The following is a 22,976-nucleotide window of genomic DNA, read 5'->3' as shown; positions in this document are numbered from 1 at the left end:
CAGGTGCTAAAGTCTCAATTAAAACAAGTTTACAGCATTCCTTAACTAAACTGAATAATTACTGTAACATGGTATGAAAATCAGCAATAAAATGACAAAGTATGAAAATAGGCAGGATCATTGTCAACATCAACTGTGTCCCAATTGGAGATCCTATTGAACAGCTAAAACATTCAGCTATTTAGGTATAATTTTTAGTGAAGATGGAAAATTAAATATGGAAACATTCTGTTGCCTGTTTAATCTGCCCTCTTCACTAAAAATTGTACCTAAATAGCTGAATGTTTTAATTGTTCAATAGGTCACCAATCAGGATGTAGTTGATGTTAACAATGTTCCTGTTGTTTAAGAGCTACTTATGCTATGAGATGTCTCTTTAAATTAACATGAAAAATACAAGGAATGAGTCATGCTATTTATTTAAGGTTTTAAATAACTAGTATGACTTATTCCCTATGTTTTTCATGTTAATTTAAGAAACAACAATGTTCCTGCCTATTTTCATACTGTCTTTTTATATGTTGAAATTAATGAAAAAGTAGACAGTGTCCAAACCTATTTTAACTTACAGATCTGAGCTGGATTAGAAATATAACAGCTGATCATATTAGACCATTATCAGAGTACTGAGAAAAATCATGAGAGTGAACTGATGGCAGAATTATTCCAAAAATGAAGATATTAGGTAGGAACTTATCATTTTTAGTTCATGTGTGAATAGAGGTAATCTTTGGCATGGTCATTTATATGGAATAGGAGAGGTAATATTAGCAAAACAGGTTTTTGATGCCAAGATGGTAGGGAAAAAAGACAGAGGAAGACCAAGAAATAATTGAACTACTGAGAGATGACTAATTTGGAGGGAAGCTGTTGATAAGAAGTTGGTAATATTGTAAACTTTTCAGATGGTACTGTCATAGTATTCTGAACATCTCTTGAGGATACATATCAGGAATCAGATGATATTTTTTTATACCTTTCACTAAACCTCACTAGAATTTTATAGTTAGATCATGCTTCTGTAGAGTTTGTGATTTCACATCCGCACTGTTAATATTAATACTTCTGTAATGTACACTTGTGCTAATATTCCATTTTTCATATTATACTGAAGATGCCTATGACAGATTTGGTGAAAGTTCTATACATAAAAAAGGAGTTTATTATTCTTGTTCATTATATCAACTTACATCTCAATTAAAACATGAAATGAAGATCAAATTATAATAATCCTATCTGACAGAGCAGAGCCATAAAAATACTTATAAAAGTCCACTATGAAATATTTCACAGTGGACTTAAGTGGGAACAAAATCTAATGGTTAGAAAGACCTAAAGATTTTAGCCAGTCACATATGGAGGATAGCAGGGTTTTTCCTCTTAGAAGTGGTCCCCCCCCAGAACACATGGAGTTCAAATATAACTGGCTCCAGAGCCTAAGTTGCTTTGGCATTAATTCAAAACAACCAAAACATTCTTTTCATACTACAAGAAAGATATTTAAAAGGACTTTTCAGGCTAGCTAGCTTGCCTTCAGTTGAAAAACTAACTTCACTGCTAAGTCAGCAACTATATCAAAGCTTATATCTTTCCCTGCCTAGAGCTTCTATAAGCTCCTTCGATACTGATGCCCTTTAGTTGTAAAGATCTCAGAATCCTGTCTAGGATGTTAAGAATCTGTATAAGGAGACTTTTCAACTGAAGGCAAGTTAACCAATTTCACCTCCAAAAAAATTCAGGTTTTTCATCTGGTAAAGCAGGCAAGCTGGTTAATTCCTAATATCAACACATTCTCTTTGCCTCACCCATTCCACATGGCAGGAACACCGTTGCTTTATGATATAAACTGCTCCACAGACATACTTCAGTGACATGTTTTTTTAACATTTCCACAGAAGAAAGTTCTATAAATCATCATGTTAGAGATTTAATGGAGTATTGACAGCACTAGGAAGATTAAAAACTATTTTTAATGCTTCCAATATTTCATCTGTCAACAAGACATCTTCAGAGATTACAGTTAACAATTGCAAACATAGGAATCTAGAGTCATAGATTCCTATGTTTACAATTGTTAACTGTAATCCCTGAAGATGACTCTAGATTCCTATCTAGCACTCTCTGTGGGCATTTATAGGAGGCCTAGGCTGTAAATCAATCAAATTTAAACAAATATGGTTGCAAAAAAGTTCCCAAAATTTGGGAAACATTAATCCTTAGAGATCCCAATTTACAACTCTTGCAAATGCCTATAGAGGACACACCACCTAGATAAAAGTCTAGTCACAGCCACACGTTTCACTCAGTATTGTGTTGCCTTTGTGCGTGTGTATTACAATTGTTAGTTGTAATTTCTGAAGATGTCTCAGTGATAGGTGAAATAGTGGTACAATTAAAATAGTTTTTAAATCATTCCTAGTACTGTCAATATTCCATTATTAAAACTCCAACACTATGTCCTCCAAGCACTAAGTCTTAACAGATGGAAAGTTCTATAAACAGTTTTGCCATAAATACTATTGACCCCCCCCCCCTCCATCTGCACTGCCCACAGAATTGTGCAAGCCTGGTTCCATCATGCACAGTGAACATTTGCTTGTTTATCAGTAGAGAGTTGTCTAGCTGTACAGGCTAACATGCAATGTGGAGATTATGAAAATAATGTAGCTGCAATAGCACCTCACAAGGTTGGAATGCAGCTGCCTGTTATTTTCAACACACTAAAACATTCAGGATCAGTAGGATGTTTGTGTATTGGTTATAAATAATTAATTTATAATTAACCATTATAATGATACAGAAGACATACTGACTGCCAAAGAACAGGTCAACTATGCTGCATTAGAATGCAACACCATGTGAGGGCACACCTCTACTGCAATCCTGTGAGAAATGCAGAAAGTGATATTGTGAGAGATGAAAGCCTATCCTTGTTCTACTGGACCCTTCCTAACTCCACAACTTATACAGCAGAGGGTGATAAAATCAAAGGTACTTCTCTGGCAGTACACAAATGAAACAGAGATATTCTCTTCACAGATGAGATTTTCACCATTGAAGAGTCGTTTAACTTCCAAAACAATTGGGTATATGCCCTGGACAGTTGCACGGCACATGCCATAGCATGTGCCGTGCAACTGTTCAGGGTTCAGAGAGGTCATCATCCCATGTCAGTGATGGTTTGGTGGGGCAGGGAGAGACATCAGGGGTATCTAAGTTGCATTCCTGCAAGAAAAAGATCAAAACCTCTACCAAAGTGAGGGCTGGAACCTGTGGTAAGGGCCCTGAACAACACCTTGTTTAACGGTAGGCAGTGGACCCTCCAACAGGAATCAGCTCCTGCATACAAGGTGAGGACTGCAACAGTAGTTGAAAGTGAATGTGCCCAACCACATATCACCATCTGATTTGCTGCCTGGAAGTCCTGAGCTGAATCCAATGGAATTTAAATTGTCGGAGCTTGAGAGAGTAGCCTAAAAGAAATGACATCCCAACATCGCCAGCCTGAAGGTGGATTTGGAACAAGCTTACATCTCCATTGTATGCGCTGCCATCGATATGTGGCCTCAGAGACTTTGGGCATGTGTGAATGCAAAAGAAGGACATTTTAAACATCGAGTGCTGATATATGCATGCTATACATGTGGTTTGTATATGCTGTTCCAGTTGTAACAGTATTTATGGTTAGACTAGGTAGAACTTGGATACCCATAGTGTGTGTGCTCATGATAATTACCCCCCCCCCCAAAAAAAAATATATCAGTGGCATCGCATGCCCATTTCGGCTGGGCGTGCGTTGTGTGGCTTATGCAAGTCACACTACAAAATTCATGTCAGTTTGACTGTATGATTGCATTTTAATTGATGTATGAAAGTTTTAAAGAGTGCATAGCACATTAGTGCTCATCTTAATTGATCCAATGTAATTAATTGTAGGATAACTTTGATACTTTAATTTATCAATTAATATAATTTTAAATACGAAAGCATAAAGTTCAAATAAACAATAGCTATGCTTCAAGCATGCCATTTATGTGAAAAGCACAAAGGGTTTATGCTTCGTATTGAGATCAGATTATCATTCGCAAATACTAAAGTAGACACATATAATCTGAATTTTGAAATACAGCCATATAATACCGCAGAAATCAGAAAAAGCAAATCATGTGGGAAATTATTATTTTTCGGGATTAAACCAAAGAAAGGCTGAAATAACTCGTTTTACTTACCTATTTATACATAAGTTCCAACCTCATTTGACTATAATCATAGTCATACAATCTGCAAAAGCTGTGGTAGAACAGGACATTCAGTAGATCATCAACACTGTTTCCCCCATTATAAATATGGGCAAAGAAAGTCATAAATTTTAATTACAGAAAATTATATATTAAAAACTTGTCTACATCAGTGTCCTAAACATGCCAGTCAAACTCAGAAAACAAAAAACAGCAACTCACGGCACTGTTCAACTGGATTGGTTGACAATAACCAATCACAGCCACTGATTTCTGGGTGCTATTGTCTCAGCACACACACCCTGCCTTGCCTTCTGGGCAGTTTAAAACCACTGGAATGCTAAGAATTGACCCTGTGCCATCTGTACTATTCAAAAGCTCAAAGGTATCCATATTTTTGACTGCACATCTGGCCATTAACGCAAATGTGATGCAATGTTTACATGTCAAAAAGTGTCTTCATGAAGCATTACTATATTCTAGGAATCAAGCAAAGCCAGGAAACAATTAGGGGAGTCTTTAACAAGAATAAATATATCGGTGCTATTATTATTCCATGGATATGCATCACACACCCTGAGCCCGATATACATATATATAGGATTACTCAAAATGAAGAGCAAGTTTGCACGGTTAACCTAGTGGCTTTGAGCACCGCAACCATATGCCTGGGGAAGGAGTGTCCCAGGTTCGAATCCTGTCGAAGACGTGAGGATCTTCCTCGGCCATAGCCAAGTTAACCGGTCTTGGGCACAGGCAGTAGGTTTTTTCCACCAGTTTATCTGGCATTTTTCGTCCTGCAAACTGGCCGCCCTGTGAATACGCCTCTACAGTCAAAAATACCCCCCCCCAGTGGCAGGTTGGTTGGGAGTGGTACTAACAAGAAGTCGCATCTAAGTAACACGCGGACCCTGCATAGGAAGCGGGAATAACGCGTAGTGAAAGAAGAAGACTCAAAATGAAGGAGCAGATTGTACTTGTTTGTGAAATGTTTATTTCCAGGGATACAAACACGTGTTATGCATAACCTGATAGGAAAATTATGAGAGTTTACTTTTCCCCCATATCCTATTTTAGCACTCTTGCTATTAGAGTGTGCTGTAAGCTTGAAACAAAAAGATCCTTCAGTCGTTTGATCAAAGAGTTAACAAAAATGGCATCTCCACGGGAGAAAGCGTTTTGTATTATCGAATTTGCAAAGTGTAATTATGTAATTACGGTTCAACATAAATTCCACACTCAGTTTAAGAAAGATTGATCATAAGCAGATTTACTCATAGTACAAAAAAAATTTCAAGAAGAGGAATGCATCTGTAAAGGAAAAAGTCTAGGTCAACCATGCATTTCTGAAGTTAATGTTGAAAAAAATTCAACAAATATTTGTATGCAGCCCAAGAAAATCCACAGCCATGCAAGCAAGGAATTAGAAATTCCTCGAACAACAATATGTTCTCAGAAGACTGCACGTGAAAGGCTACAAGTTGTAGTTAATTCAGGCACTACACACCTGGGACAAAGAAAAAAGGTTATACTTTTGCATAAAAACTGTTGCATGACGATGCTTTCACAGCAAGACTCATTTTTTATGATAATCACTTTTTGCTTAAGTGATGAAGCGAATCGTCATAACGTGAGAATATGGTGGGGGCAGAACATTTATGTGCAAACATTGAACATGAAAGAAACTCATCAAAAGTGAACATGTTTTGTGTCATTTCTTGCAGGAAAATTTATTTATTTATTTTAAACCAAGGCGACAGTAACTGGGATGTCATACCTCGATATGTTACAAATTTGGTTTGTAACATATCGAGGTATGTTACAAACATACCTCGATAAAACAACTCTGTTGACTTCATTTTCATGCAAAATAGGGTGCTGCCTCACTTTCACCATAATGTCTGCAATTATCTCAACGCAACTCTTCCTAACTGCTCAATAGATTGAAGTGGGACAGATGATCTTGTGCTGTGGCCATCAAGGTCCTTAGACACGATTACTTGTGATTTTTATCTTTGGGGATTCGTTAAAGATACTGTTTACATGCCACCCATATCCATCACAATACAAGAACTTTGGCATTGAATTGTAGCAGCAGTGAATTCAATAACTGTAGACCAGTTACAAAGAGTCTTGGAAGAAATGAACTATTGATTTAATGTGTGTCATATCACAGGAGGTGCATACATAGTGCCTGAATATCTGACAATTTTCCTGTGAGGCGATGTATAATTCTTGCTTATATTGCTGAAAATAAAGAATTCATAAACAAGCACAAAGTACAATCTGCTCCTTCATTTTGAATAACCCTGTGTGTGTGTGTGTAACATAACATAAATAACAGGGCCATTGCCAGATTAGATTGTCCCCTGAGGCAAACATTTAAATATCGCTCCTGATGGATTATAAACAAAAATATAAGAACATCTCCGATTGCCATTTAGTTTTTATTACAAGAGAAACATTAATGCAAAATGAATAATAATATTAATTAAATGTCTGCTCTACGGGGGATATCGCACAATAAAACTGTTTATAAACTCTTCTAAATTTAAATTATAAGCTATGTCTGCCTTTATATATAGTTGCTAGACCAACCAATCTTTCTTGGGCATTACTGTTCGCAAATAATTTTTAATCAGTTTAATCTTGGAAAAACTTCTTTCTGCACTTGCTACACTACAATAACAGGAATTGTTAGTGTAGCGACGGCAACTACTGCAATATGGCTGAACGAACACCCTTATTAAGCCGTGCCATGAGGCAGGCTGCCTCTATGCTACACCCTGTCAACGGTACTGATAAACTTAACTGGTTGAGAGTTTGGGCCAATGAAGATTTGGACAAAAACAGTTTGTTTACCTTAGAACTTTGCTTAGGCTTTTGACAAATATAGCATGGAAGGCTATTGCATAAATTGGAGAATATGGGATTGAATTATAAATTATTAGTGCAATAAGAGGATGGCTGACTGACATATCAAGAAACAGTAAAGGGGAATGTGAGCCTGCAAGATTTAGGGTAACTAGTTGTGTACCACAAGGTTCAGTCTTTGGTCCATTGTTATTCAGTCTTTACATTCATGACACTGGGAATGATCTGACAGGAGAATAAAGCTATTTGCTGCTGATGGAAAGATAGGCAGTACTTGTAGAATGATTTTTGAATCATTCTGAACAGAATAGGCTGGAATTGTGGGCATGTGAAAATGGCTATCAGTTCAGTGTTAGTAAATATAAAATCATGCACTTTAGTGTGATGAGATATTCAATGTCATATTATATTGGTGGGATTATGCTATAGGAAACTGATCAAGCTAGTGATCTTGGAGTTTTAGTAGCAAAGGAAGATGAAGTTCAAGAACCATAATAGCAAAATTGCAAATGCAACTCAGAGAATAATTGCTGAAACATATGTTGACATTTAAAGGAATACATTTTGCCTCTTTACAAGGCATTGATAAGACTTCACTTTTACAACTGTATACAGGTCTGGTCTCCTGTATCATATCAATAGAGTGGAAAGAAAGAGAGAGAGTGTGTGTTAAAAATGATATGAGGATTGTAGAATACAGATTATGAAGACAGATTGGAAATTTGTGGACAGCAGACACTAGCAACAGGAGAAAGAGGGGTGATCTGATTGACTTCTGAAAGGGTCATACAGGATATCAGTATATGGAATTAATTTTTCATTTTATGGAGGGAGGGGAAAGAACAAGAGTGCATGTTTGTAAGTGAGAATGAATGTTGTCAAGAAGGAAGCAAGAGCTAGATTTTTCACTGTGTTATGTGATTTGAATGGATTGCCATTGGAGGTTGTGAGTGCAGGTAGTGTAAATGAATTCAAGAACAAGAATAACAGCTGGTGCGGGTAATATGTGGCCTCCCTCGATGAGTCCTGATTCCTTGGAGGTCTCTCTTAATAATAATTTATATGAACTTGATTGTTAACATTTTCACTTAACTAGATTTGGTGATGTATGCATTTCCACCAATCTATTTCGTTTTCCTTATCCTCAAAAGAAAGATTTTTTTAAGGGTTTTCTTCAAGCAAGAACAGCCCAGGATTAATCAGAATTGAGCAGTCATGCAGGGCACTATTTTCAGTATAAATAGTGTCCAGCATGACTGTACCCATATCTTGTCAAGTGCAATGTAAGCAGTCTATTAATGATTAAAGGGAAAAAAAAAATGTTAATGCTATCTATGACCACTGTCACTTGTGTAGTTTCTGAACCTCACCTGAAGTTGACCTCAAGCTGAATAAAGAAAGTTGATATGACCTAAACCAAAATACCTTATATGTCTCAAACAACAACTATGTCCAGAAGTTGAAAGTATCAGAAAAAATTTATTCATAGTGTAACAAGAATCAACTTTTAATGCTCAATGACTGGTGGTCTGCTCTTAAAAAACAATAACTTAGCAGAGATGGAATATGAAATACAATACTTAACCAGTTCAGTGATTCTTGCATTTGATATATTATATCAATCCAATTAGTGTTTTACCAGAAGCTGGAAGTAACAGATATATTTTAAATAATATAATTAATGCTGTTTATATTTTAAATCTCTGAAATATATTTCTATATTATTTTTATCCTGATAAAGCAGGCCACAAAAGCTGGGGAACTAGTAGATATAAAGAGATTAATATTATACTTGCAACCTTATGTAAAATTCCATACTTTTTTTATTTTACTAATATAACTCATTACTTCAAATAGACTATTTATTATCATCATTAACTTAATACTTTTGAAACCATTATTTAGTTTCAAAATCTCTATTAATCTATTTTTTTGTTGGAAAATATTCTATTGTGAAATATTTATATATACAACTAGTTGTAAAACCTAAATGGAAATATTATATTCAATGGAATTTTGAGTTTAAAAACAGAGAAGGGAGGGCAATGGGAGAAAGAAGCTAGAGCATCCTCATATTTTTTGGGAGAGGCTGACCTTTCTCCAGTAGTTTGGAAAGATGGAAATGATTCAAAATGTTAATTCAACCATTAATGTTTTTTGTTGTTCTTTTATATATATATATATATAAAAGAAAGAAAGAAAAAATTAAAATTCCTTCTAGGAAAACAGCAGATGCGCTTGTTACTTTTCAAACATAAAACTGATAAACTTCGATACTATTCGGCAAATATACAGAATTTTAGGTCTGTTACTTGACAATCGCATGTACATGATTATTTGTTAATTATTTAACAAGTCAAATACAAAATGTTACTTTCAAACAAGTCACTGAAATATCTAACAGGAACCTAGGCTTAATTTTGAATATTTGATATTGAATTTTTACTTGCCTCTGACAGTGCAAGAACCAGAAAGCATCATGCTTAGCAAATTTAAATAGTCACCCCTTGACTTACGTCCGGGTTCCGTTCCATTGGGCAGGACGTAAGTCGATACATTAAATCAGCAGAGTTATAGGGGTTAGGGACTTAACCATAATAAGCATACTGTCATTTTAATTTTTAAACCTTATTATAAAACTGTACTGTGTGTTACTGCCACTATAAAACAAGAGAATAATCACTCAAATCTTCCTCCACAATCATATCTTCATTACCTTCCCTGTGTGAATGATCAGGCTGTGGCTCTTCTGGTGTAACCTTTGTTTTTTTGATGAAAATGTCCAATGTTCTTTACTTATTCCTCTTCTTCCTTTCATAAATCTGTTCATAGCAAGCAAACGCATCATCTACTTTCTTTTCTATTATTAAATAGCGTTCAACATTGGGGTCCATGTCTTCAGCCATTTTGAGAACATCACTAAATGCAAAGAACATTTCTGCAAGACCTTTCACTGTAAATTGTTTAACTATCTCTTCCTTTTCTCGTTTTTCCTCTTCTGCAACAGTTGTTCCTGCAGTTCGACCAACTTAATTCAACTCTATAGGAGTTGTATGTCTTCATCATTCACTTCGAGATTTAGATTGTTTGCTAGGCCCGCTATTACAAACTTCCAAAATCATGCACAAACCTTTTTAATGTGTTTTTCCATATGCCACTCATACATTGAGAGGTCACTTCGTCCCAAGCAACAGCAATATTTTTAATAGCATGATAAATATTGAATGTTTTCCAGAATTGCATGAGAGTCTAGTCATTTCCTTCAGTAGCAGAAATGGCTTGTGAAAAAGTTCTCTGTAGATAATAAGCCTTAAACACTACAAAAACTCCCTGATTGGATCAATGAAAACATGACCTTGAACTTGGTGAAGATCACCGCTATAAGACATACAAGACGGATGACCTGGAGTATTATCTAGAATTAATAAAATTTTAAATTCTACATTTTCTTTCACACAATAGCTTTTTATTTCACTTGCATAACAACTGATTAAGGCATCCACAACTTCTTATTGCTTTGATAATGAACTCTGAATATGCTTCCTAATGTTTTTGAAGATTCGTGGATTCTCGCTGTGCCATATCACAATTGGTTTCAGTTTATATCCAGCCACACCTATAACAAAATCACAATACGGGCATTAAGAGCTTTGAAACTAGGCATAGATTTTAGCTTTTTGTGGATGAATGTCTGTTCGGGCATTTTTTTCCAAAATAAGGACGTCTCATCCATATTAAATATTTGCTGTGGCAAATAATTTTCCTTCGTAATAATTTTATCCAATTTTTCCACAAACTCCTGGCAGCCTTCTCAGCACATGCAGATTCCCATACATTTTCACACTATGAAGCGCAAAATGCTGAGTGAATCTCATGAACCAACCAGAAGCAGTGTTGAATTAGTAGTGATAATCGGGTTGTGCTTTCTCCTTCAACATGTTGAAGAAACGTAGTGCCTTAGCGGTTATAGTCACAGTGCTAAGGGGGGTATGCGCTTTTGGTTCAGGTCCTCTATCCATGATGCAAGTAGCTTTTCCATATCACCGATAGGACCTTGTCGTTGCTTCGTCACTATCGTCGATTTAATGGAAGCAGATCCTTCCACAGAATCTACGATTTTATCCTTATTTTTCAAAATGGTGGTCGTCACTGTAGAATGAGACCATCCGAAGTCGTGCAATCACACTGACAGGCTTACCAGCTTCATGTTGCTTTATAACTTGCAACTTCGTTTCAAGATCAATTGCTCATCTCTTTTTCTGTGAATCTTCGCAAGGTTTTTTGATTGTGCGTGTAGAGGTCATGTTGCACAAAATATTTAACGACAAATACACAAATAACTCATTTCTCAAACATAAAATCAACAGAGGAAATGTTGAAGACATGTGCCAAATGCTGAGGGAGGTTGCTGCTGAAAGTGCTGTTGCCATTGTGCATGCTTTACCTTATGCTCGCTTGCATCTTGTTAGAAAGTATAGCCCAAAATGTTATTTATTCCCTTATAGAATCACGGACGTATCTTCGAAAGAACATAACTCGAACGGACATAAGTCGAGGGATGACTGTATGTTGGAGGCACTTAATTTTGAATATTTGAAATTGAATTTTTGCTTGCCTCTGACAGTGCAAGAACCAGAAAGCATCATGCTTAGCAAATTTAAATATAATGGAGACACTCCAGTCAGCAGAAATGCATAACTAAGTGAAACTTTGTATTACAATGTCTTCTACTCTTAAATGATCGTAAGCAGGTTTTATTTATTTTTTTTAAAGAGATTTTTTGTAACTATTTTGTTAAATATCCAAGAATAAGCAAGCATTTAAAGAAGGAAAAAATAAAATAAAATTAATCACAGATCACGAACTCATTAATAGGATAATTGAAAAGCCATCAGTGTTTTAGCGTTTATCAGAATTTTTCTTTGTGTTTTTCTGCAATGGTATTTTAATAATTATTCTATTCACAGGAGATTCAAGATAAGCATTAACAATTAATTTGAGTATATCAATTCGAAGCCGACATTATTTTTACTCAATATGACACTAGAAAATGTTATCTATTTCACTTGTATTTTATGAGCACAGTTTTATTATTAAAACTACAAAAGCCTGAACTAAACCCACTAATCGTTTCAACTAGAATCCCCCCCCCCCATTACGGATTAACATTAAAAAAAAAACACTTCTCTATCAATACAATAGAAATTATGAAGTAAAAAAATTATTCTGATTTTTAATCAGCTTTTGACATTTTATCTTATAACACAGTTGTACAAATAGAACAAAGCTTCCACAATCCCACTCCTCACTAGCTCCACAGAATTTATAAAATACTATTAAATAATGAATTTCCACTAGTCATAAAATTTTAATAGGATTTGACTACCTAAACATAAAATTCAGTTTTAATTGCAAAATAATATTTTCTTTAATATATTACCATAGTTATACTTGAATCTTCTAGTGAAGTGCTTCCCAAATTCTGGGTCGCGGCCCCATTGGGTGCCGTTAGTTTTGTTGAGGGGGCTGTGAAATAATGAAAACAAATTTAAAATGTTTTAAGACTAAGTGTGCCATGTCAAATTTGTATGCAAGATGCTAAAAATGCAATATTTGCATTTGATTTTTGCAATATTCGCTGTGTATGTTTTGTATTGAATATAAATACAAAAAATATTATAATAATATATGTCTGTATTACGATTTTTTTGATTGGGGGGGGGGGGCGTGAAATATTTTAATTTTTCCAAAGGGGCCTTTACATTCATAAGTTTGGGAAGCACTCTTCTAGTGGGTGTAAATAAATATATAACTATTTTATAGAGAACTCAAAAAATGGATGAATTTTACTGTGTTTCTTACTCGCAGTATAAAACATCTGAAAAGGAACATGCTGATATTAAATATTCATCAGTTAAGTGATTAAATTTTCTCCTATTTTAAAACACTCTTAGCAGTAAAATCTGTTGGAAAATAGTTAATTGCTCAAAAGATGATGCTAACAATACCATTATTTGTTTCTTTTTATCTATTACAGGAATGGCATTGGGGAAAAGTTGAAAGAGCTGCACTGCTTATTTTATTATGCTGGTTGGACTTGGCCTGTTCAAATTTAAACAATGAAAAGAGTGTGTGATTTCTTTATGAATAAGAATACTTGAAGAAAACCACCTAAAATGTGGAACAGGATAGAATAAGCAAAAAAAGTACAGTACTGTACTGCACTGAAAATTGTAGAGCATATAGAGGAATTCAGATGTTTGCACAAGCGTAATAATTTTAAATGTTTCCATTATCTGAAAGAAAAAATAACGATGACTGTAAGCAGTTTCTTAAATATTTATTTTTTCTTCTCATAAACTTTTTATCTTGAAGAAATCTAGATTTCCATCTCCCAATACTAACACCTTTTGTAAATATGTACCATAAAAGATTTTTACATAACAAATGTTACTTATTTTTTGGTGAGAGATATGATAGTCGTAGAGAGAACAACTGATTTAAAAGGAGATAAATTTAATATGAGAGGACTTAAAGGAATTATTAGAGATAGCGAAAGAAAAGAGCGATAGAGTTAGGATAGTGAGTCTGTTGCCGCGATATGACAGAGAGGAGTTTATTTAGGAGGGCCATAATCACAAATAACTTTATGCGCAGGTTATGCAGATGGTGTGGTGTGGAGTGAATTTGATGGGCGAAAGGATTTGTACAAGATGGATGGCTTACATTTGAATGGATTTGGTGTGCGAAGACTGGAAAAAGTGTTGCTGAATGAAGTGAGAGTGGATGTGCAAAATCAGGGAAACTAGAACTATTAAGGAGAGAAGAAAATGGATATACAGACATCAGTGAGGCAGTATGAACCCGAGCCAGTACGAAGGGCAGGAAATCAGAATGGGATAGTTAGTATAACGCATCAAGATAGGGGCGGGACAAATGGACCGCTGCATTTCATGTATAATGCCAGGAGTATTAGGAACAAGAAGGAAGAATTTTTTGGCCTTCTTTGGCTCTTCCTGACCACAGGTTATTGTCATTAGATAAACATAGATGACAGAAGATGATATATTTAGTGGGACAGAATGTATAGTGTGTTCAGGAGGGACAGAGAGAATAAAATGGGAGGGGGGGAGAGAGGAGTGTTATTGATGATAGCTGATGAACTGCAACCAAGGAGAATAGAACTTGTATTGCAGGATAGTGAAAGGAGCTCATTTGAGGCTATTTGGTGTGAGATTGAGACTAACAGAACAAAATGTACAGTTGGGTGCTGCTATAGACAAGGTGATGGAATAGATGTGCAGATAGTATGCATAGGCAAATTGGTGAAATGAGTAGAAGGAGGGTAATTATTATGGGAGATTTCAACTATAGTAACATTGATTGGAAAGAGGAGAGGACACATGTGAGGAAGGAACTGGATTTTATTCAGTTACTGAGAGAAGGGTGTTTGACCTTGAGAATTTGACCGTAATGCATATGACCATGTTGCCACCTATTGGTGAGAGTGATCATAGGGTCTTGACCCGGGAGGAGGCTAAATGTATGAAATTTTCGATTAAGACAGGGTACATGTGGAATTGCCATGCTGGCAAGTATGACAAGCTTAGGAGATTGCTTGGTTCAGTGCCATGGCATGTAAAACTGCAAAGGCTGGATGTTGATAAGGCATGAGAAGTGGTCAAGGAGCATTTGCAGGAGGTCATGGTGGACTGTATACCTAGAGTCCGAATAGTAAATCACGTAGGGGTTAAATCGATGAATAACACCATTAAGTTTGAGCTGCAAAAAAAAGAAAGAACTGTGGAGGAAATTTAAAGAGAAAAGTGATCTGCAGGCACATAAATGGTATAAATCGCAGGCCAGATGGGTAACGAGTGTGGTAAAAAAAGCAAAGGCGGATTATGAAAGGAAATTAGCCATGCAAGCTAAAGAGAATCCCAAACAGTTCTTTCAATATGCTGCAAGTAAAAGAAAACCTGTACATGGCAGAATGATTTTAAGGAATGCCGATGGTAGGGAGGTCACCGAATCAGTCGATATAGTGGAATTACTGAACGAGCACTTTGCAAGAGTATATCATCCAGGTGGTGACATTGAAGGAATGAAGGAACCATTAGTTTATATGGGAATTGTGGTGAATGAAATAGAGGTGAATAGTCTATTACAGAACCTTAATGTGAATACATCTGTGGGATTGGATGGTATATCAGCACGGGGTCTTACGTGAAGCGGCTAAAGAATTGTCAGTACCCTTGACCATATTGTTTAATCTGAGTCTCGGGTCTGGTTTAGTCCTGAAGAGGTGGAAAGCGGGGAAAATAGTTCACTGCATAAAGGAGGATCCGAGACTACTGTTGGAAATTACCGACCGATTAGCATATCAGGAGTCGTTGTCAAGGTCTTGGAGAAAGTAGTCAAGGGAAAAATACAGGAATGGATTGATGAAAATGACATACTGTATGGGGGACAGAATGGTTTTGTGAATGGTAGATCATGCCTCAATAACTTGCTCAGGTTTTATAACACAGTGACGGCTGAACTGAATAAGGGTAAAGGGTTTACAGCGATACTGCTGGATCTGGCTAAGGCCTTTGACAGGATACCACATGGAATTCTAATCAGTAAACTGCAACATATGGGAATGGATTTAGGGTTGGTGAGATGGATAGGAAGGTGGTTGATGGAGAGATACCAGAGAGTAGTTTACTCAGGAGTCGAGTCCAAACGATGGCCTGAGACTAGTGGTGTGCCGCAAGGTTCTGTTCTTGGACCACTGCTGTTTAATTTGTTCATTAATGATATAGGGAAGGAACTGAGAGGAATGGTTCATTTGTTCGTTGATTATGCAAAGTTGGGTAGGGCAATAGTGAATGCAGAAGATGTCAAAATTTTGCAGGATGATTTGGATAGATTGAAGGACTGGGGTAAGGAGAATGGATGTCAATTTAATTTGGCAAAATGTAAGGTTATGCTTTTAGAGGTGAAAAGATTAGCAGCAGTATATCACATTGGTGGAACTGTACTCCAGGAGATTGATGAGGCCAGGGACTTGGGAGTGTTGGTGGATAGGGAGTTGAAGTTTAGGGGGCACATTGCAAAAGTGGCTAAATCAGCTCATCAAATCACTTGGATGCTGAAGAATACTTTGATGAGCAGAGATAAGTAAGTTATTGTTCCTCTGTATCGAGCCTTGATAAGACCCCATTTCAAATACTGTGCCCAGATCTGGTCACCTATGTTTCTTCTTGATGGGGAGGAGGTTGAGAGGATCCAGAGACAAGCGACCAAGATGATAGCAGGTCTATGGAATGAACCTTATGAAAACAGGTTGAAGATTTGTGGGTTGCAGAAATTGGTTGATAGGCAGAAAAGGGGAGTATGATTGAGACATTCAAATTGCTGAAGGTTTTCTATAAGATTAATTTAGAGGATATTTTTCAGAACAGGACTGGTGGTGGGTGGACCAGGTGACATCCATGGAAGCTGGGCAAGAGTGTGGTTAGTAAGGGTCTTAGAGCTGGGTTTTTTACTTTTAGAGTGGTGAATGAGTGGAATAAGCTGCCAGGGCCTGTTGTGGGTGCTATGATAGTGAATTAGTTAAAACACAGTATCTATCATACTTTGCTTGTGATGGATGGACATAATGTTTAAGGCCTCCCTCGATGAATCTAAGGACTCCTTGGAGTCGCCTGTAATAATAATAATTATTTCTTAACTAACTAGTATGGAAATGATCAAAAATAAATAATAAGGTGAATCCTGTCCTAATTCTACTTTAAACTGTCCAATTTAAAACATAGAAATCTAGATGCTGGCCTGACTGACTGAGAAAGAAGCATCTTTGCTTTCCAGCCTAGTCTGTGGACTGAAATTCTAGTAGCATGGATGTTTGTAAAAATCCTTATGTGGCAATGGCTTTCATTATCAGGTGCAAGATCACCTTTCTGCTTAACAGAGACCTGAAGTGGTTTAAAAAATATTCTGCTTAGTCTCTAGAGTAGGGTTTGGAGTTCTGATACTCTTCGAGCTCACAGTTCTAATGTACTCTAGGTGTACAACCTTTTGTGAATGGAACTGTCATTAAAAAAAAAAAAAAAAATTAAATATCTCAGAAGTAAATAAAGATCTCAAATATCAATTTTCATCAAATTCTAAGTACACACATGCACAGAAAAATTATGCTGTTCAGTCTATGTAAAACAATTGCTAATGCATTCCGTGGCACACATTTAAACCCTCCCCACTCCCCTAAAAAAAAAAAAAATCTGTCTTATAAACCACCTTAATTTTTTTTGCAGTTTTAAGAATAAAAATTTGCTAGAAATACTTCTTTTTATTTTTAATCAGTTTATAAAAATGGTAGATATGGATTAAACCATCAGATCAATGATGCACCAGTTATTTTGGTCATTAAGCAAGTACATTTCTGTTTATGCCCACACCTGATATCACAGCACCATCTTAATCATAATATATCACTCATACATACAGTAATTTTATATTTCTCAATCTCACACAAGGCCACAAAACCTATGTTTTTCTTGTATGAGTGCAGATTGAATTCCTTGAAGAAAATGGTTTTCATTATCTATTTATGAGTATGAGGAAAGTTATTCGATAGAAAACAGAGAGAAATGGAATGCATGAGGATGTTACCAGCCAGTGCTTGTGCTTAGAGGAAAGTGATGAATGGTGGTAGCCAGTTCAGTGAAGCAGCATCCATGAAATTGTCTATAGAAAAGACAATGCAGAAACAGAGAATCTATGAGAAAGTGATTGTTGCAGGTCGGTAAAAGAGGAGTTACCTATTAATTGCAAGCATTTTTATTTATTTATTTTGGAAAAAAAAGTTTTTTTTCGAGGCTGAGGAGACTGTCCTGCCAGCAGTGCAGGTCAACTCAAGAAGAGAAATTTAGTCTTGACTGGATATCAGAATATTATCAAGGGTAAAGGTTTTTACAAAAAATAAGACAGGACTGTGTTTTGGTAGCACTGAAGTTTATTAAGTTGTCCTTGTCCATAGGAGAAACAAGATCAGCATTTAAAACATTAGTTTGGAAGATCTTTAAACTGAAACCACATACTGAAAAAACTCATGAGGATTTTTCTTGGCCTGACTGCTAATTCTGCACTTTTGTTGTCCTTACCAATTAAGTTACTCCCCTGGCCTGCTCTTTATCTTGTGATGTCTCCAAACTTCTTTCAGATTTAATGCTTAATTTCCTTCCCCTCATTCATCCATTTTACACCTACCTTTACCAACGCATCAACATTCATACATTGATGCAGTGGCTAAACTTCTTCAAATGATTAATCAAATAGTCTACCAAAAATGACATACTGCACAATTTATTATTATAGCATGTCAATGATAGACTGGTGAACAAAATAGGCACAGAAAATTACTTGAGAACAGCTCATGAACTCACTATTTTATAATTAAAAAAAAAAAAAATCAAATGACAAAAAAAGATATTTAAGCTCATTCATATGTCAGCCAACAGGAAAATTCCCAGTAGTCCACCTAGCCATTCCACTCCTGCAGCACCTTTTTGGAATGTTACAAAGATATACTTTATTCAGGATTGTATCTCCACTCGAGACCAACTATTTAGATGAACCTTGCAAGGTTTAATGATATCTCTATGGGACAGAAGAAAAATTTGCCAACAGATGCTTATTACTAAAGAAATACTTCTGCAAGCTTTTAGTTCTTTCAAATTATTTATAACATTGAGAACTTGACTGAACAGTAACATATTAATATTAAGTATTACTTTATGCCCATTTTTAAATTTAATTTTTGAAGTATATGCAGCTAAATCTACATCTTTTCTCTTCATCAGCTAGCAATAATATATATAAACCCTTATATATGTTTACATTTGTTTTTATCGATATTGTCTTGAAATATAATCATTACTGTTTTAGTGAGCAATAGCTACATTTCACTGAGCAATAAAAATCATTTTTGCTTTTTTATTTAAGATTTTTATTTTATTTCTTGAATAATCCATCCATGTTTTGGTTGATGTAAATATGTATCATGGCTGGTTTGGTAGTTAAAATCAAAATGTCAAAAAAAAAAATATATTTTGACTGTACTTAGCAGATATTTGTTAAAATAAAGAATGTAAATTACAAGGTTGAGGTTTAAATACAGAACTATTCCAAAATTACTTTGAGTAGAAGATCAGGCATCTTATTAATAAAAGTGAAAATAAATAAAATTTTAACTATTAATTACATATTAAAATTATGGACGATGTTATTAAAAACAAGCACTATTTAATTTAACCAATATAAGGCTGATTTATATATATAAGCCTTAAAATGAATGTGATAATTTGTAAAATTGCTTTATCAGAGTAAATTTTTCAATTATGCAGTACTTTTGGCCAATTAAATATTTTTATTATTATTTTTAGGAGAGGGGATTTGCTTTAAGTGCAAATTTCAGGCAGGTAATTTATATTTCCATAAGTGCATTAGAACTTCATTTAAAGGCAGTTTTCTTACTTATTTAGAAGGAAAATTATAGCATAACTTTATTTGCAATTTAGTTCTATCACTAAAGTAAATCACTTGATAGGATATGAACACCATATACAATATTCTATTAGAGTTCTAAAGAGAAGAATTCCATTGTTCATCTAACACTCATCAATGGTATTAATGTACTATTTGTTCTGAAACTTTTGTATGTTTATAATAAAATAAATCAATAAAAAAATCCCCATATTAAGTGCATTTTCTTAATATGGTAACACATCTGGCCAATCATTATTATTCAGCTGATACTTTGCAGCCATCTCTGCAAATGATCATGAGCTAGGAATTGACAACTGCTGGACTTATTAGTGTGATCAGTTTCAGAGATGAGCGTACAGTACAAGCTGAACAGAAAATTGCTATTGAGTGACTGAAAACAACACATCCACAATTAGTAGGTTTTCAAAAATTTAAGCGAATTTAATCAGATTTAACAAAAATGAAACTTTGAAGGTCTGATTACAACTGTTATAGCACTATTAGAATTTTTTTTTTTTTTTTAAATATACACTACAGTACGTACATTGTTCGCAATTACCATAATATCAACAATGTTTCCATTATGCAGTTCTTAGTTTTCAGGAATTTATTCTCTTTAAATAGCATTTCTTAATAAATATCTTAAAGGTTTTGCTTGGTACAAATTATTTATGCTGTAGTATATACATTATCATACAGACAATATGGATGTGTGCAGATTTTTTTTTTTTTTTTTAAATTGTACACATCAGTTAAAATGATAATAGCTAAGTTTCATTATAAATGAATGAAAGAGTCAAAAATTTGATTTTAATAAATTTTGATTTCTAACATTTCTGATGGAAAAAAAAAGTTTTCATATTACAGTAAAACCTCTCAAATTCAATATTACACAATCCACTAGTCCATTTCTATTAATTATCAATATGATTGCTTTAATTCAATAGTATTCTGATTCTCGCACACACAAAAAAAAAGCTTGATATTCAATTATTATTTTTTATATATCTCATTCACTTGTATAACATAAGAACAAAACGTGCAATGTGCAAACACAATTTATATTATTGCTATTATTGTACCAGGAATTAATGATGCTGTATTTGAGAGGTTATGCCTTATTAGTGTCACTGTATTTTACTCTTAAATGTTTGTACATGTGAGTAATATAAAGTTATGTATGAACTAAGATTTCCTCTACTCTCCTGAATGAGGAAATAAATTGATGTAAAATTAAACCTTTATCAGAATTATGGTGAAGTTCAAATATATATTTCTTGGCATCTTTAATTTATCAGAATTAGTAATTGTTTATGACATTTAATAATTCAGTTTTCAAATTTGTCAGATTTTGGAAAAGAGTACTCTTACATGTTGGATACTGTTTAATATGCTAAACAGCTATTTAGCTGTGTGGTCCCCCTTACAAAGATTTAATATATATCACAACTTAAGGACTGGCAATATTTCATACTTATAATTCAAAAAGAACATCATGCCAGAGTACAACTAATTATATGCTATTCAAATCCAATCTGAACAAAATTATTTGTGAAGTTTTCAGAAGTAACAGTCATAAGTCATAAATGCTCACACAAGAAAAAAGATAACAAGGTGTAATAAGTATGCACTAACAAGATAATGATGATGAAATAATTATTACAGTGAGCTCATATTCACTTGCTTTTGTGTTTAAATTGGTCTAAACTATACAGATATGACTTAAAACTACCCCCCCCCCCACCATCTGTATGAAATAAATGTAGTCACAAATATCATAAGGACCAGTAATATCTCAAAACTAGATTATATTACCATTGTATTCTAGCAATTTGTGGTTTAAAATCACAATTTGACCCCCCCCTCCACCAAGTGTCAGCACTAAGATATTAAAAATAATATTGTGAACATGAACAATTAAATTTAGAAGAATAAAAATTACTAATTTATGAGTATTTTTTTAAAAATATTATTCAGTAGAAAATGTTTAAACTTAAAACACTTAAGAGGACTGCATAAAAAGAGGAAGAAAAATTGTATTTCTCATTAGAATATTCATGGAATTATTTTTAACACCAGCAATTCTATTTAGACACCTTTAAAATCAACATTATAACCAATAAATGGCAGTTATTAAAAAAAAAAAAAAATCCTTACCACAAATGAAATCACAATTCTGTTCTTATATTTTAGAATGTCATATTTTCCAAATCGAAACTTCCCCCCCAAAAAAACCTCCTTCAATCGGTATATGTGCTTAGAAATTTCAAAGGAATGACCTTCCTCAGAAAGGCAACAAGCTGTCCTAATATTATCCAATGAACAAGCCAGAATAATGATTATGAAAAAAGAATACTGTTCAACTAATCACAGCTAAACTGCATTCAGCAGTCAATGTGCTTCAGTCAAAGTTTCAACTGTTGGAGTGGCAGTTGTGATTTGGTATAATAGTTTGTCATTCTAAAGTGCCTCAAAATATAATGGCAGTAGAGAGCCCTTTTACTATTTTTAAACTTTCAAAGTTAGTAAATGTATTTAAAAACATGTTATTTACTGTTCTGAACTTATCTTAAAACCATATATTTTTAGCCTTTGTAGCAAGCTAAAATGTGTAGCTATTACAAAGAGAAGCACCAAATTGCTTCAAATTCAGCTTCTAAACCCATGACTATAAGTCTGACTTTCATTTTAAATATTACATCAAATGACAAGTATTATTTATTAAAATTTATTTGTTGCATATTTATAGTTGACTAGATTTTACAAGAATATCATTTTGAAAATTCTAGCAATTTTTATACAATAATTAGCTAAGTGTTTTCACTCATGCATCACCTTTAAAGTTGCATAGCACTTCTAGAAATAGTGTCCTGAAATACTATTCATAATGCTAAAACAAACTTTGCATAACGGTATAATAAACAGTTTTCTATTTATCACATTGATCAATCGCCTATGCTAGACTTGTAGTTATGACAGTATCACCTTTAAAAAGGAATGACATTCAATTTCTCTGCCAGCATTTCTACAGAACTAAGCAAACTCTACAACAGTTAGCTTATTACAGTGCTTTTTTTTTTTCTCTTAAATTTACAATAATAGTGAACAGTTGCATTAAAGGAATCCAAAATACTACTACCTGTACACAAAATCAGAACATACTATAATAAAATGTAGACACCAACAGCTTATATTTTAAAATGTATTTAAAATTAAATTTCACATGATTTTAACCAAGAATTCACCTGGTATGAACTCATTGTAACTGTGTTCTAATAAATGGTATCCTATGTAATATATTCTTGTACATAAAATAATTACACAACTACA

General features: G+C 34.4%; 1 protein-coding gene across 1 annotated transcript in view; it reads left to right on the top strand.

The window, feature by feature from the left end:
* LOC150101714 (uncharacterized) overlaps window positions 1-13,213 on the top strand; it is a 70,009-nt gene extending 56,796 nt beyond the window's left edge. Inside the window, exon 5 of the transcript XR_016549082.1 lies at window positions 13,150-13,213. The gene's annotated coding sequence lies outside the window, so the exon portion shown is untranslated. The remainder of the gene's footprint in view (window positions 1-13,149) is intronic.
* The last annotated feature ends 9,763 nt before the right edge of the window (window positions 13,214-22,976 follow it).

This window comes from Typopeltis vanoorti, chromosome 11 (assembly GCF_054136105.1).
Source record: "Typopeltis vanoorti isolate ZY-2024b chromosome 11, IOZ_Tvanoo_1.0, whole genome shotgun sequence".
Lineage (NCBI taxonomy): Eukaryota > Metazoa > Arthropoda > Arachnida > Uropygi > Thelyphonidae > Typopeltis > Typopeltis vanoorti.
Note: the sequence above shows the minus strand (reverse complement) of the source record. Positions and strands in the feature narration are given on the sequence as shown.